Source organism: Plecotus auritus (assembly GCF_963455305.1).
Source record: "Plecotus auritus genome assembly, chromosome: 1".
In the NCBI taxonomy this organism is placed as follows: Eukaryota; Metazoa; Chordata; class Mammalia; order Chiroptera; family Vespertilionidae; genus Plecotus; species Plecotus auritus.
In genome coordinates, this window is record NC_137770.1 from 156,660,100 (window position 1) to 156,673,665 (window position 13,566).

Consider the following 13,566-nt stretch of genomic DNA (forward strand, 5'->3'; position numbering starts at 1 on the left):
ATTACTCATTTATTTCAGCCCTTGTACTCAGTGTGTCTCTTTTGACGTTTCTATGAAAATTGAAGCTTTTGTATTTTTGCGGCCCACATAAACTTAAACCTTGTTTATTTGGCCCCTTGTTAGCCTTTGAGTTTGACATGCTTGATGTACACCGTTGGCATATACATACAGGCACATGCTCACACTCGCATACCTATACCTATACATACACTTACATAGATTTGTTCTATTTTCATGTCTGGATGTTACAGGTTGAAATGTGCCCCCTACAATTTGTATGTTGAAGACTTAACCCCCAGAACCACAAATGTGACCATATTTGATGATAGGGCTTTTACTGAGGTAAACAATTTAAACGGGGTCATTAGGGTGGGCCCTTGTCCAACATGACTTATGCCCTTATAAAAAGGGGAAATTCAGACACAGAGACACATAGAAGGAAGATGATGTGAAGAGACACAGGGAGAAGATGGCCATCTACACCTCAAGGAGAGAAGCCTAGGACCTCTAAGAAGAAACCAACCCCGCTGACACCTTGATTTGGGTCTTCCAGAAGTGTGAAACAATAAATTTCTGTTGTTTAAGTCACCCAGTCTGCGGTTATTTTGTTACAGAAGCCCTAGCTACCTAATGCACTGGTCTACATAGGGTTTATTTAATATAAACTAAAATATGTGCAAATAATCTAGATTGTTTTTATTAAATTCAAATGGATTTGCTACTGAAATCAAAATTGAGTTGGAAATATATTGCAAGAATTGTAATATATTGAAAATAAAATAGGAGAAATAAAAATATGTCAATATGCAACAAAAAAGAATGACAAATTTTAATCTTGTCATCATATTAAAATTCTATCTGACTTTATAGATCCTGTGGACAATGAAACTACTTAAGAAGACTTAGGTGAAAATAAGCAAGTTATTAATGTGTGTCTACAATAGTTTGAATTTAGAATAGAGAAATATTCTCTCTACATATGACATTATAGTTTTCCCAGGATATATATCTGCAAATTTTTGTAAATCTCTATAGAACATAAGCATTCACTTGGGCAGTTGCATATCATACAAGTATTATATGGAATGTAGTGACACAGGTGGAGACATTATATAGAAACTTCTTAAAGTGTCCACCTTGTTAGAAAACTTTGTGTTGTTTGCTAATACTTTGGGATAAATATTTTTATCTGACCACTGAGAATGAGTAAACAGTACTCAGAAATTCATTTTAGCTATAGCTTTTTCAGATATTTTTTTCATTATTTCAAGTGGAAACTTTTGGTGAAGGAAGAAGTACTCAATTTTTGGAATGAAGACTTCCCATTCAAAATTTTCTTCCATTTCATCATATAATGGAGAGGAAGGAAAAGAGAAATTTTAAAGAATTTTGATGCATAGTAAATTTTAAGCTGTCTGACAAAATTTAAGACTGACACAATGAACTTACTTTGACACAGAATATAAATGGAATAACTATTCTAGAATATCTGACATTACACTCATATGCAAAAGTTCAATTTTACTAGTTGTAAATATTTAAAATAAAGCTCCTAGATTTATATGCACATGCATGCATGTTGGTTATCATTCATTATTCATTTATTTTCTAATTAGCATTTTCACATAAATAAAAGTGCTAATGATATAGGTAAAACAAGTATATTAAATATATAAATATATACTTATTTTATCTCTAATGTTATATGTATTGATTTATCTGTGTCTATTTCTATCTCTCTATCATCCTCTCATTGAGCTTATTCTGTATGTATTCTGAATGGGCATCATGTTAATTGATTTGTCTATTACTCTCCCTGCCTTCCTCTCTGATATCAGAAAAAGAATGTTTTATGAATATTGGAATTGTTGATCCATTTTTACTTTGAGAAAATCTCTTCTTCACACTTTCTTAGCATATGAGCATCTCTCTTATATCATTGCCTACTTGATATCTCTTATTGCATGTTTCATAGATACTTTAAACAAAGAATATACAAAAGTGAGCTTATAGAGACCTCTAGTTGCCCCATTTTATCACCTACCATACAGCTACAGGGGGCAGAAATCTGGAGTCAAGCTTGAACTCCTTATATGTTTTGTCACCACATCCACTAGAATTACCTTTCTAAGAAAGTCACATCTCTCCATGGCCCCCACAAATATCAGTCTCCACTCTAAACTAATCCAAGTTCAGCCTCACCTTTCCTTTGGGTTATTGCATGTTTTCTCCTAAATGACCCAATGATTTCCTTTCTTAATTCTTCCCATTGTTCTCTAGATTAAATTATCTTTTCAAAATCAAGAATAAACTCTGTGTTTCACATACTCACAACTATAAACCTACTTTTGCCAATCTCTGTACCTGTAAATATGCATATGTATGTATGTGTGTATACACGTACACAATGGCATATTATTCAGCCTTATGTGACAACATGGAGGACATTATTTAATGAATGAAATAAGTCAGTCACAGAAAGACAAATACTGCTGACTTCGCTTACATGAGGAATCTAGAGCAATCAAACTCATGGAAACAGAGTAGAATGATGATTGCCAGGGGTTGGTGTGGGGGAATGGGGAATTCTAGAGATCTGCTACACAATATTGTATTTATAATTGACAATATTTAATGTACACTTAAAAATTTGTTCAAGGCATAGATCACATGTTAAATGTTCTTATCACAAAAGCAAGAAAAAATAAATCATAACTTGTTTCTTTTATTTAAACCACAATATATTGATTTGGCATATTGTACAATGGATTCCATGAAATAGGTTCTCACACAATACTAATTAAAAAACATTTAATTTGACTGGATTATTTCTCTACTTACAAATATAAAACATCCGGGTATTATTGTATAGAACAGTACCATATCCAGTGTGTCAGATCAAGTTCAGTTTGCATTCAGGTATGGGGTTAAAATCATTTGTCATGACTTATGAGAAATAGATAAATTATTATAAAAGGGTGCACTATCATTGGAAAAATATATGATATTTTTATAAAGCCTTAAGATAAGTATATTAAAGTCAACACAAACACAAAAAAAGAATATAAATTGGACTGGAGTTAGGGCATTTTAAACTTAAAGTAAACTAAATTTTTTAATCTCACAAATAAATTCATGATCCCAAACTCATAACATTAAATAAATTTTCAAATGAGAAATAACAGTGAATATTTATTTGAAAATAAAGACAGAATTTAAGCAGGTAGGATTTAATTAACCAAACTGGAACATAGCCAGACCTCTTTAGCTAACATCTCTGCTCATTAATAGATAACATTATTCCTGCCCTGCTAAACCTAATGTCAGGAACAGAAAACATTCTTGCTTCCTTTCCTCATTGGTAAATATTCAAAATTAAAATTAAATAGAGTATTAAAATGCAAAATTAAATAGAGTATAAAAATGTGTTCACTATCAAAGAGGTATAGCCACTTTTTCACTATTAAACTGTTACTGCTGGGAAGAATTCATGAACAGTAATAGCATTATATTTCAAAATATGAAATCAAGTAATTTAATGGTCACCGCATACTTCAGTGGACTTGTGTTTTGTCTAACCAGTTACTGTCCCTTTTCTTTCTTTTCCAAATTGTGCTCCTTTTTTTTTGAGGAAGTGCTTCTTGCCTGGTCCTTCAAATAATGTGGATATAATGGGAACTGCATCCCTGCCCACAGAGATAATCCCTCAATGAATGCACAATCCTACACTAGTTCCCAGGATATTTCAAATTGCATACAGAAGAGGAACCTTTTTCTCTCTGATGGGGAATTTGGGAAGCTGCCCCCCTTCCCAATAACGTTGCTAATTATCTCCATTTTATCAACAAGTAACTGAACTGAATTTAATTTGTCTAAATTTACACAACATCTAATGTTCTAATTATCCATTCCTATGTGACTAACCACCCCAAAATCAGGTTATTTAAAATAATGATGTTCTATGGGTTGACCTGGCTCAGCTGAGAGGTTCTTTACTCTGTTTGTAAAGAATCCATCTGGGATGAACAAAAATATTGGCTATTGCACTCACATGTCTGGTAGCTCAGCTGGAATGGCTAGATCAGCTGAGGTCTTGATGAACTTTTCTCTCTAGTTCTCTATGTGGTTTTTCCCTTTGAGTAGGTTGAGGCTTCCAGACAGTATGGAAGTCTTAGGGTGGTTGGATATATCAGAGAGTGCCTAGTTCCCCCAAGAAAACATCCCAAGAATTCCAGGTGGAGTCTGCAAGACCTTTATGACTTAGTCTGGGAAATCACTTCTATTGCATTTTATTGCTCAAAATGTGTGTCTCGGGGCCAGCCCATATTCCGGGGAGGTGCCTAAAGAGGACCTGCACCCTGGGAAGCATGCTTCATTTAGAATCTGTCTTTGAAGATTAGTTTTCATAGTAAGTAATGAAGTAAGAATTTAAACTCAGTTAATTATCCAGACATCAGGCATCATTATTTAATAACCATGTTATACTGGCTTTCCTTTGAATATCATGGCATTCCCAATATCAAATATTTTGTTTGGAACATAACATGTGCTCAGTGGATACTTGCAAATTAAGTAAGTAAATGTTGGTCTATACATCCAATTTGTCTTTGTTTATAGTTTATGGACCTTTATTGTGAGATCAATTTAATGACAAAAATTCTGAAGTCATAAAACATTCAAATATCCATTTTATGTGCTATAGGGGATGAAAAAATTTTGTGTTTTTTTTTTTTGAAATTAATATCTGGGTCTTATTCTTCCTGGATTTCTCCAAAGTGCACAGTTGAGTATTATAGAATTAGCATGTGCTTGATAAATACATAGGATTTTAGAAAGGGTATGAAAGAAAATCTAAACCAGGATCATACAGGCAATAAATCTGGGAAATATTAAATCAGGCTTCTAGGCCATTATATAGGGAGATTGCTTAGATTGGTAGAAATAGGTTAAACAGCAACAGGTCTTAACATACCAATAGGTAGCTAAATTGTATTTCAAACATATATGCACACCATTTCTACTGTGCATATATGTTTGAAATACAGTTTAGTTACCTATCTGGCAGCTAGCTGGAGAGATTCTATGAGACATAAAGCACCATGTGTGATATGGCACCTGAATTCTAAACACCCATATGGTTTGTGGTTCAACTGGCTAGGAACTTTTCATTTTAGAGTAAACTGGAGGGAATTGTAACTATATTTTTGTTTATACTCCCCTGAGGATGTGTGTGTGTGTGTGTGTGTGTGTGTGTGTGTGTGTGTTTTAAATAGATTTTAGAGATAGAGGAAGAGAGAGAGAGAGAGAAACATTGATGTGAGAGAGAAACATCGATCTGTTGCCTCCCATAAGCACCACCACTGGGGACCAAACTGCAACTTAGTATGTGCCCTGACCAGGCCTTGAACCTACCTTTTGGTGTATGGGCCGACGCCCCAACCAACCAAGCCACCTTGCCAGGGCTGTAACTATGCTATTTTTTATTCCACAGATTGACTAATAAAACTACCACCCATCTTAAATCATTATCACTATAAAATATTTATAGGCATAAGACATGTCTTGAGGACTTTGTTATGAGAAAAATGTAATAGCATTTAATAGACACGCATAGCAACATTATATTGACTGCCTTCAGCAATAATGAAAAACTTTACTGAAAAATTCCCATTTTCCTACTTATTATCTGTATATATAGACTGGAGCTTCTGTGGATGTTTATAGACTAATTTCTACATGAGGGGTTCATGCTGGAAAATACATGAAATCCTGATTTGCTCCTTCTTTCTCTTTACTAACTAAATTTTTTTCTAACAATTTTAATATTATGTTAGCTAACAAAGATAATTTTTCATGTAGGACCTATATAACTTTAGCATAGTGCAAAATAGTTACCCTCCATCTAATAGCACAGACAGCTTAATGAGGAACAAATGAAAGTACAGAATGTCTTCACACTTATACATTCCAATCATGTACAACAATCTGTGCATCTGTGAATATTAGGGCTTTCCTCCTGATGTTAAAAAACATTTAGTTTATACTTTCAAAATACTAGGAACAGTGCCTGACACATAATTTAATAAATGCTGAAAGTTATTATTGTCATTATTATCATATAAATCATTCAAATCATGCCTTTAACAAGGCTTAGATTTTTTTTTTGGTACAATTCAAATTTTTGTTTCGTTTTTAAATTGAGATATCATTGACATATAACATTGTATTAGTTTCAGGTGTACAACACAATGAATGACTTCTATTTGTACTAATTTGTTTTAATACAGGCATATTTGTATTATTCATTATACTTTCCTTCTTAAGGTACTGTCTTTAAGGTAGCCCTCTGGATTAGGGTTTAATTAAATACCCAAAAATGATACCTATAAGCTTCCATTTTCCAAAATGTAAAAAGTATGGTTTCAATTGTAGTCATTCTTAGTTTGCACTATTGTCTGGAAATGAGCTATCTATCTATAGCACACTGGCTTGACATATAAAAAAATCATAAATAAGTTTTGATGGGTCTTTGCAAAATATAACCAATTATTGATTTGAAATCCTGCTTAGCCACAATAGAATAATCTGTAATCAATTACATTTGGGGGTTTAACCTATAGGTAGAGGACAAAAAGAAGCCGAGTTAATGACTTTTTCAACTGGCAAAATGATATCCCTGGGGGCGAAATGTAATCCCCAGGCTGTCAGTAATTTTCAGTTTTTTGCTGTCTGTTTCCTGCTGGGGGAGCGGACTTCCTACTGCAGAGCCAACAAGCTACTCTAGACCATCACTAATGTTTCCAGAATAAAAGACCAATCCAAATCATTTTTTTCTCCCTATTCCAAATACTACTGATCTTCCTATTTCCATGGTAACCAACTCCTGCTGGCATGATCAAGAAAAAACTGATTTGGGATTTTAATTAATTGCTTAGAAATGGAAATGTAACAGGGACTGGCAGTTCAACTAAGCACATTTTGCAAAGTGAATAAAAATAGAGATTCTGAAATACTTGAAATTGTTTCAGTAGCTGTAGCACATCTTTTGCTAGACACCTTAATTTATTCCATTCTCCAAAATAAATCTGCCAAGTGTACTAAGCCATTTTGTCAACACAAATCATTTTTGCAAATACTTTAATCCCCGTTCTAAACACAATGCATTGTATTTTTAAAAATCTAACCCATCGGTGTGAACCCACTGGGTCCCATCTGAAAATACTCTGAGATATTAGTAGATCATGTTTAAAGGAGCTGTCATCTGCTGTTTGTAAAGGAGAGCCCCTATTCTTGTTGCCTGCTTAGGAGTAAAGTCCTTGAACCTCACCCACCACAGCAGTGGTTCAGACCATTTGAAGATAGAAAAGCTTTAAAGTCACCTTTTTGCATAGAGATTAAGAGCATGGACTTTGGAGTCAGAGTGAATTTGTTCAAGTCTTGGCTCCTTGATATACTAATTGGATTACCAAGAGCTAGTTTTTTGTGTGTGTGTTTTTTGTTTTTTTTGTATTTTTTGTTTGTTTGTTTGTTTTTTATCAAGCAGAACTTCAAGTTCCTCATCTGTAAAATGGGTAACCACTTATAAGGTTATTATGAGGATTATGCACATTAATAAATAGAAAGTTCTAGAAAGATGCCTGAAAGATAATGAATATTTAATAATTATAAGTTATTTTTAATATTTATATTGTTTAGTCTATATGTAAATTCAATTTTGAATTTCCTATAATACTTGGCTTTAAATATTCCCTCTAGAGCAGGGGTGGGGAATATCTGGCCTGAGGACCAGATAAGTCCCAAGAAATCATTTGGTCTGGTCTTGCCAAGGCATTAGGGGAGAGTTAATTTAATGTTTGACCAAATATAGTGGGCTATTTTTAAGTTGATCATTTTGCATGGCCCTCAAATGATGTTATAAAATCCAAGTGGTCCTTGGCAGAAAAAGTTTCCCCAAACGTTCTAGAGACACCTCACACCTAGAATTAATTAAAAACTGTTTTCCATTATAGGATATGAATTGTCTTTTCTTTAGAGAAATATTAATTCCTGCTACAAGCTACACAAAACAATTCTATCTAATGCCAAATAAATGATTATTAAATATTTCAAAGTAAAGTTCTCTCCAGTGAAAAGAAGACAAGTGATGTGATTTCAAGGCATTTCTGGAGTAAGCACCACTCTTGCTTGATTTGCAAGTGTTTTAATTATACAAAGACACCAAATTCTCAGAGGTACAAAGAAAACAATAATAGTAATTAAACAAATATTATTTATCACTGTCAACTGTTAGAATAATTTGACTGAATGCTCTTGTGAATATAGAATTATTATAGCTCATGCATACATATATTAATAGGTTTTTTAATGTATGCAATAAACTCTATTTCCAAGATAATTTAATATGTTCAAAATTATTTGGAAGAACAATTCCAATTGAATACAGCCCTCTCCACTTTTTGTCAATGTTATAAAATGTAATCCCAGGCTATGAGGTGAGAAATAAGTTTTCATAGCTTAGATAAAAAGTAAATTTCTTACTTTCTTCCATGCTAACAATACTGCACTTCGTTTTTGTCCTTCATAAGTACATGGGTTGAGGACATCTTCTAAGAAAGTCATGGTAGCCTGGAAATGATATTACTGCTATTAATGCCCCCTAAGAAAAACCTTTTCCCATATATAAGATTAAGAAACTATATTATTGTCTTACACTATTAGTTTTGCCTCCCACCATGCAATGGAGGAAGAGGTGAGAATGGGAAATCTCCATATAATTTTGGCATTGAGGAGACATAAAACTCTCCCATGTCATTGTAATGATGGGCCTTCTAAACTCAATTTCATAAAAACTTACCTATTGAGGAAAGGGTATATGTGGTATATATTCTCCTTTCTGGTTACTTTTTTTTTTTTTAAGCTTTATTGTAGAGTAAAGGCCAACCAATAAACTACCAATGTTTAAAGCATACGACTCTACATCCTAACATTTGTACACATTGACAAAACCATCACCAAAATTAAGATAGTGTCTATATCCATCACCCACAAGGTTTCCTCACTGATGCCACTTTGTTACCTCTCCTTGCAGTCCCTCCTTCTCATCCCCAGGCAATCACCAATGTGCTGTCTGTCATTATAGATTAGTTTGAATTTTCTTTCATGCAATATACTTATTTTTAGATTTTTCTATCTTGTTTTATATATCAACTAGAGGCCAGGCGCACAAAATTTGTGTGTGTGGGTACAGTCCCCAGGCCTGGCCTGTGATCAGGGCCATCTTCCCCAGCTGCCTGCAGCTGGCCCCACCCCTCACTGCTACCCACCCCAGGTTTGCCATTGGGTGATCCGTGCCTGATGGCCAGGAGAAGGGACTGAGAGTCGGCTGTTCTGGCCCACTCGCTGGCCCCGCCCCTGCCACGGGTGGCCATCAGGTGATCAGAGCCTGCCCACCAGGGAAAGAGACCAAGAGGTGGTCAGTGCACCTCATAGTGACTGGTCCAGTGGTTGTTCTGGTCATTCTGCCATTAAGGTTAATTTGCATATTACCCTTTTATTATATAGGATAGAGGCCTGGTGCATGGGTGGGGGCTGGCTGGCCTGCCCTGAAGGGGGCCCCAAATCAGGGTGGGGGTCCCCACTAGGGGTGGGGCCAGTCCAGGTGAGGGGCTGTGGGCAGTTTGCAGGCCAGCCACACCCTCGATTGGGGTGGGGGTCCCCGTTGGGGGTTGGAGCTGGCCTGGGCTTGGGGCTACCGAAGGTTTGCAGGGTTTGCAGGCCAGCCACGCCCCCTATCGGGGTGGGGGTCCCTGCTGGGGGGGTGGAGCCAGCCTGGGAGAGGGTCCACAGGCAGTTTGCAGGCTGGCCACACCCCCAGCTTTGTCAGGAAGGACATCCAGAATGACGTCCAGAAGACATCTGGTCTATCCAGTCTAATTAGCATATTACCCTTTTATTAGTATAGATAACTCATTTCTTTTTATTGCTAAGTGGTAGTCAACTATATAGATATATCACAATTGTTTATGCATTCACATGTTGATGGGCATTTGAGTTGTTTCAAGTTTGGGTTATTACAAATGAAGCTGTTATAAATATTCATGTACAAACCTTTTTAAAGAGATACACTGTCCTTTCTTTTGGGTAAACACCCTTAATTGGAATCACTGGGTTATATCATAAGTCCATGTTTATATTTTTTAAAGAAACTGCCAAACTGTTTTCCAAGGTAGTTGTACCATTTTAAAAAATCTTAACATTTAAAATAATATATTTTGCTTTACAAAGCATTTTTCTAAAGTTTACTGTGTCCAGTTTCTAATGTTACTTAGTCTATCAGGCAACAAAGGAAGATAAAATCTATTTCAATTAACCATATAATTATGTTTTATAAAAATTCCAAAACAAAAGTTTAATGGAGCACATCCAAATTATTGGGGAATAGGTGTTTTAATCTCTTTGAATTAGCCTATCACCATAATTATGGACCTCATTCTGCATGTTTAGGCACCCTCCAATATGAAATTACACAGAAGCACTACATGAGTGAGTGTTGTCAACAAACACAGCAGATCAGAATTGAATTATTTATTTAATGTGATCAATTAATAATACATGAGGATTATCAAGTTTTAACTGCAGCACATTGAGGTGAACTGAGTAAGAGTTTTCAAGGACTAAGTGATTGGTTATAGTTAGTATCTTGTCATCTCACTATTTCACTTCTAAGATCAGAAGGTAGAGAATGTATCTTGGGAAAACTTTGAAAGCAGACTAAAAACACACTATGATAATAGGCATCAATGATAAAAGGTCTACTGAAGTTTGGAAAGACTCAAATCAGACCCTATCACAGGCCCAACCCTTTTGTCAACAGATAGAAAATATGAAATTAAGAACCTCCGAGATGAATTGGCCTGTAATACTGTGGTAATGAGTCATCTCACTTGCAAAACAGGCTTGTTGATTTGTCAGGAGTCCAGCTTAGGTTGTTCATTTTCATCTTTTTCTTGTTGTTGTTTTTTTGAGTCACTGCCAAAAAGTGAGCAATAATAATAATGTCAAAAGATGTTGCATCTTCAAAGCAAGGAACTACACTTCAGAAAATGCTTCCCTACCAAAGTGAAGGAAAAGTCTAGAAAATACACCAAGATTTTGTATATGTTTCTACTGCCTATGAAAGAAGCTTATTGAAGGCAAAACAAAATGAAACAGAGCCTTTTGATTCCTGAGGTCAAAGAAGACAATCCCTGGAAAGAACAGATAGTCAATTCTCAACAATACTCTGTGTGGCCCACTCAGTGCTTAACCAGTGCAACAGAATCCTGTGGACCAGAGACACAAAATACAGACTGCACTCATACTCAGCTCTCTTTTATTCCCTAGAGCTAATGCATGTGAAGGCATTACCCAATAATGCAATTAAACAAGAAACTAATAGAAAAACTGGACAAGGAGAGTGAGATGTCCACATTTTAAAATTCTGGAAGATAATGTCAGTATTTTTAATAGCAGTTATTTTTATATTTTCAAAGTGTTATGGTTAATAAATCAATTTTCCAAGCACCCCAGAATTTTGAAAAAATGTGACACATCCTTTGTTTAAAATACTCATAAAATCTTTGAATAAAAACATCAGTAGTTAGTAAGTGACACATTTTAAGGAAATAAAATCTAAACAGTAAGCTGATAGTTATAAAAATAAATAAATGATTACTAAAAAAAAACCAACACAACAAAAGCCCTTAAAATCATAAAACTATTTTAAAGATGTACTCTTTATTAATAACTATATACAGAATAGCTCACATAGGATTAAACATATATAACAGTAAATTTGTTTCGATGTGCATGTGTGCATATATCCATCCCTACCACACATAGTAATTCCTACCCCAGTTTTATCACAATGTTTGCCCTTGTCCATTATAATCATGAGGATTAATGATGTATTTTCACTCTGTCTTACCTCTCCTTATATCCTGACATAACTTTTGGTTACACTCTGCTCTTTGACCTAATAAATCTTTGGACTTCTGAACTTTATTTTTCCTTTTATATTTGTTTTTTTTGAAGGTATTTATATCTATTTGGTGCCATTGTCTTTCACAGGAAGTTTGTGTGTGTGTGTCTGTGTGTGTGTGTCTGTGTGTATGTGGCATCGGTGTCAGGGCTGAGGGGAGGAAAGAAAGGAACAAATAAGTTTGGATGCTTCCTGCATGCTAGACCCTGTGATAGACTGGACACAATTGCTCAACTGTCTATCCATCAAATTCTACATAAAAATGCTTTAAAATACAGACTTTGTTTTCTTTCTAGACTTACCATCGGACCTGAACTCTCTGTTTGCCTAGTACAAAAGAATGAGCCTAGATGTAGCTTCAAAACTCAAATATTAAGAATATTCTTTAATATAATCCTCCTAAAATCACGCATATTTTACCAAAAAGAGCCTATTTGATAGACGAAATTTTTCTTCGCTATGGTTTTTATTTTGTTCTTTCCATTTTCTCCCTGAAAGATACATTTTGAAAGTCAGAAGGAGGCACCTTCATTTTAGATGGCTTTTATTATACTGTGAAGGAGACTGGCCAGTTCAGAATCAGTTCAGTAGCAAGAGTTTGGGTGGTATGTACTATGGGTTTCTCAGTCCTCCATTTGAATTTTTCATTTATCTCATCTGTTTCTGCTCTTGACCTTGACTTACCCTAAAACAAATGCTTGATGAAGTTGAGGTCAGTGAAGGTGACTGCTGAGTGGACTCTAATTTTCCTTCCACACCATTCCTAGGACTTTTGTCATTCTCTTGCAATGTAACTTTCCAATTCATGCAAAATATCCTTTATGCTGTGGATTACTGACTGTATAATTTAGCATTAATCTTTTAAAGTGGAATAACCTGTGACATTGCTTTGAACTGTCTGTATTATCTAACATTACCTTTTAGTCTTCAAGTTTAAAAAACAACAGTAAAAACATGGCTTTATCTGGAATTAATAACTAAAAAGTCAATATACTCCTACAGGATATAAATGTATTAGTCTTCCTGAGAAAGATGAAACTAATTTAAGAACTTCCCACATATTGAGAACAGTTGCAGAAATTTACCAGCTGCTTCTTCAAATAAGATAGTATCTTGTGGTTCCGTGTATGAGCTGAATGCCAATTAAAATATTACCTACCTTGAGGGCATTAATATGAAGCAAAAGAGAAATACTGATGGGAGGGGAAGGTCAAAATAAACTTAGCAAAAGAAAAGTAGTGTCTGATAAAGAATAACCTGCATTATCTTCTAAAACAACCGGTCAACTTCCTGAAAATTGTTGTATAAATATGGATGGTGCTACTTGAGCTTCTGTTCAAGTCTCAAGTATCTGTGATAGTCAATTCCTGAATATAAACAGTTTCATAGGAAACAAACTACATCCTCTGTTCCTGCTGGGACAATTTGTCCAGGTGTCGGTTCCAGAAGGAAAATGACACTCAGAGACTATTGGGTTGACAAGAGTTGAGGGGTTTAGAGTGGATTAGGATGAATTCATGTTCCAATTGAGTTGTCAATAGCATAGG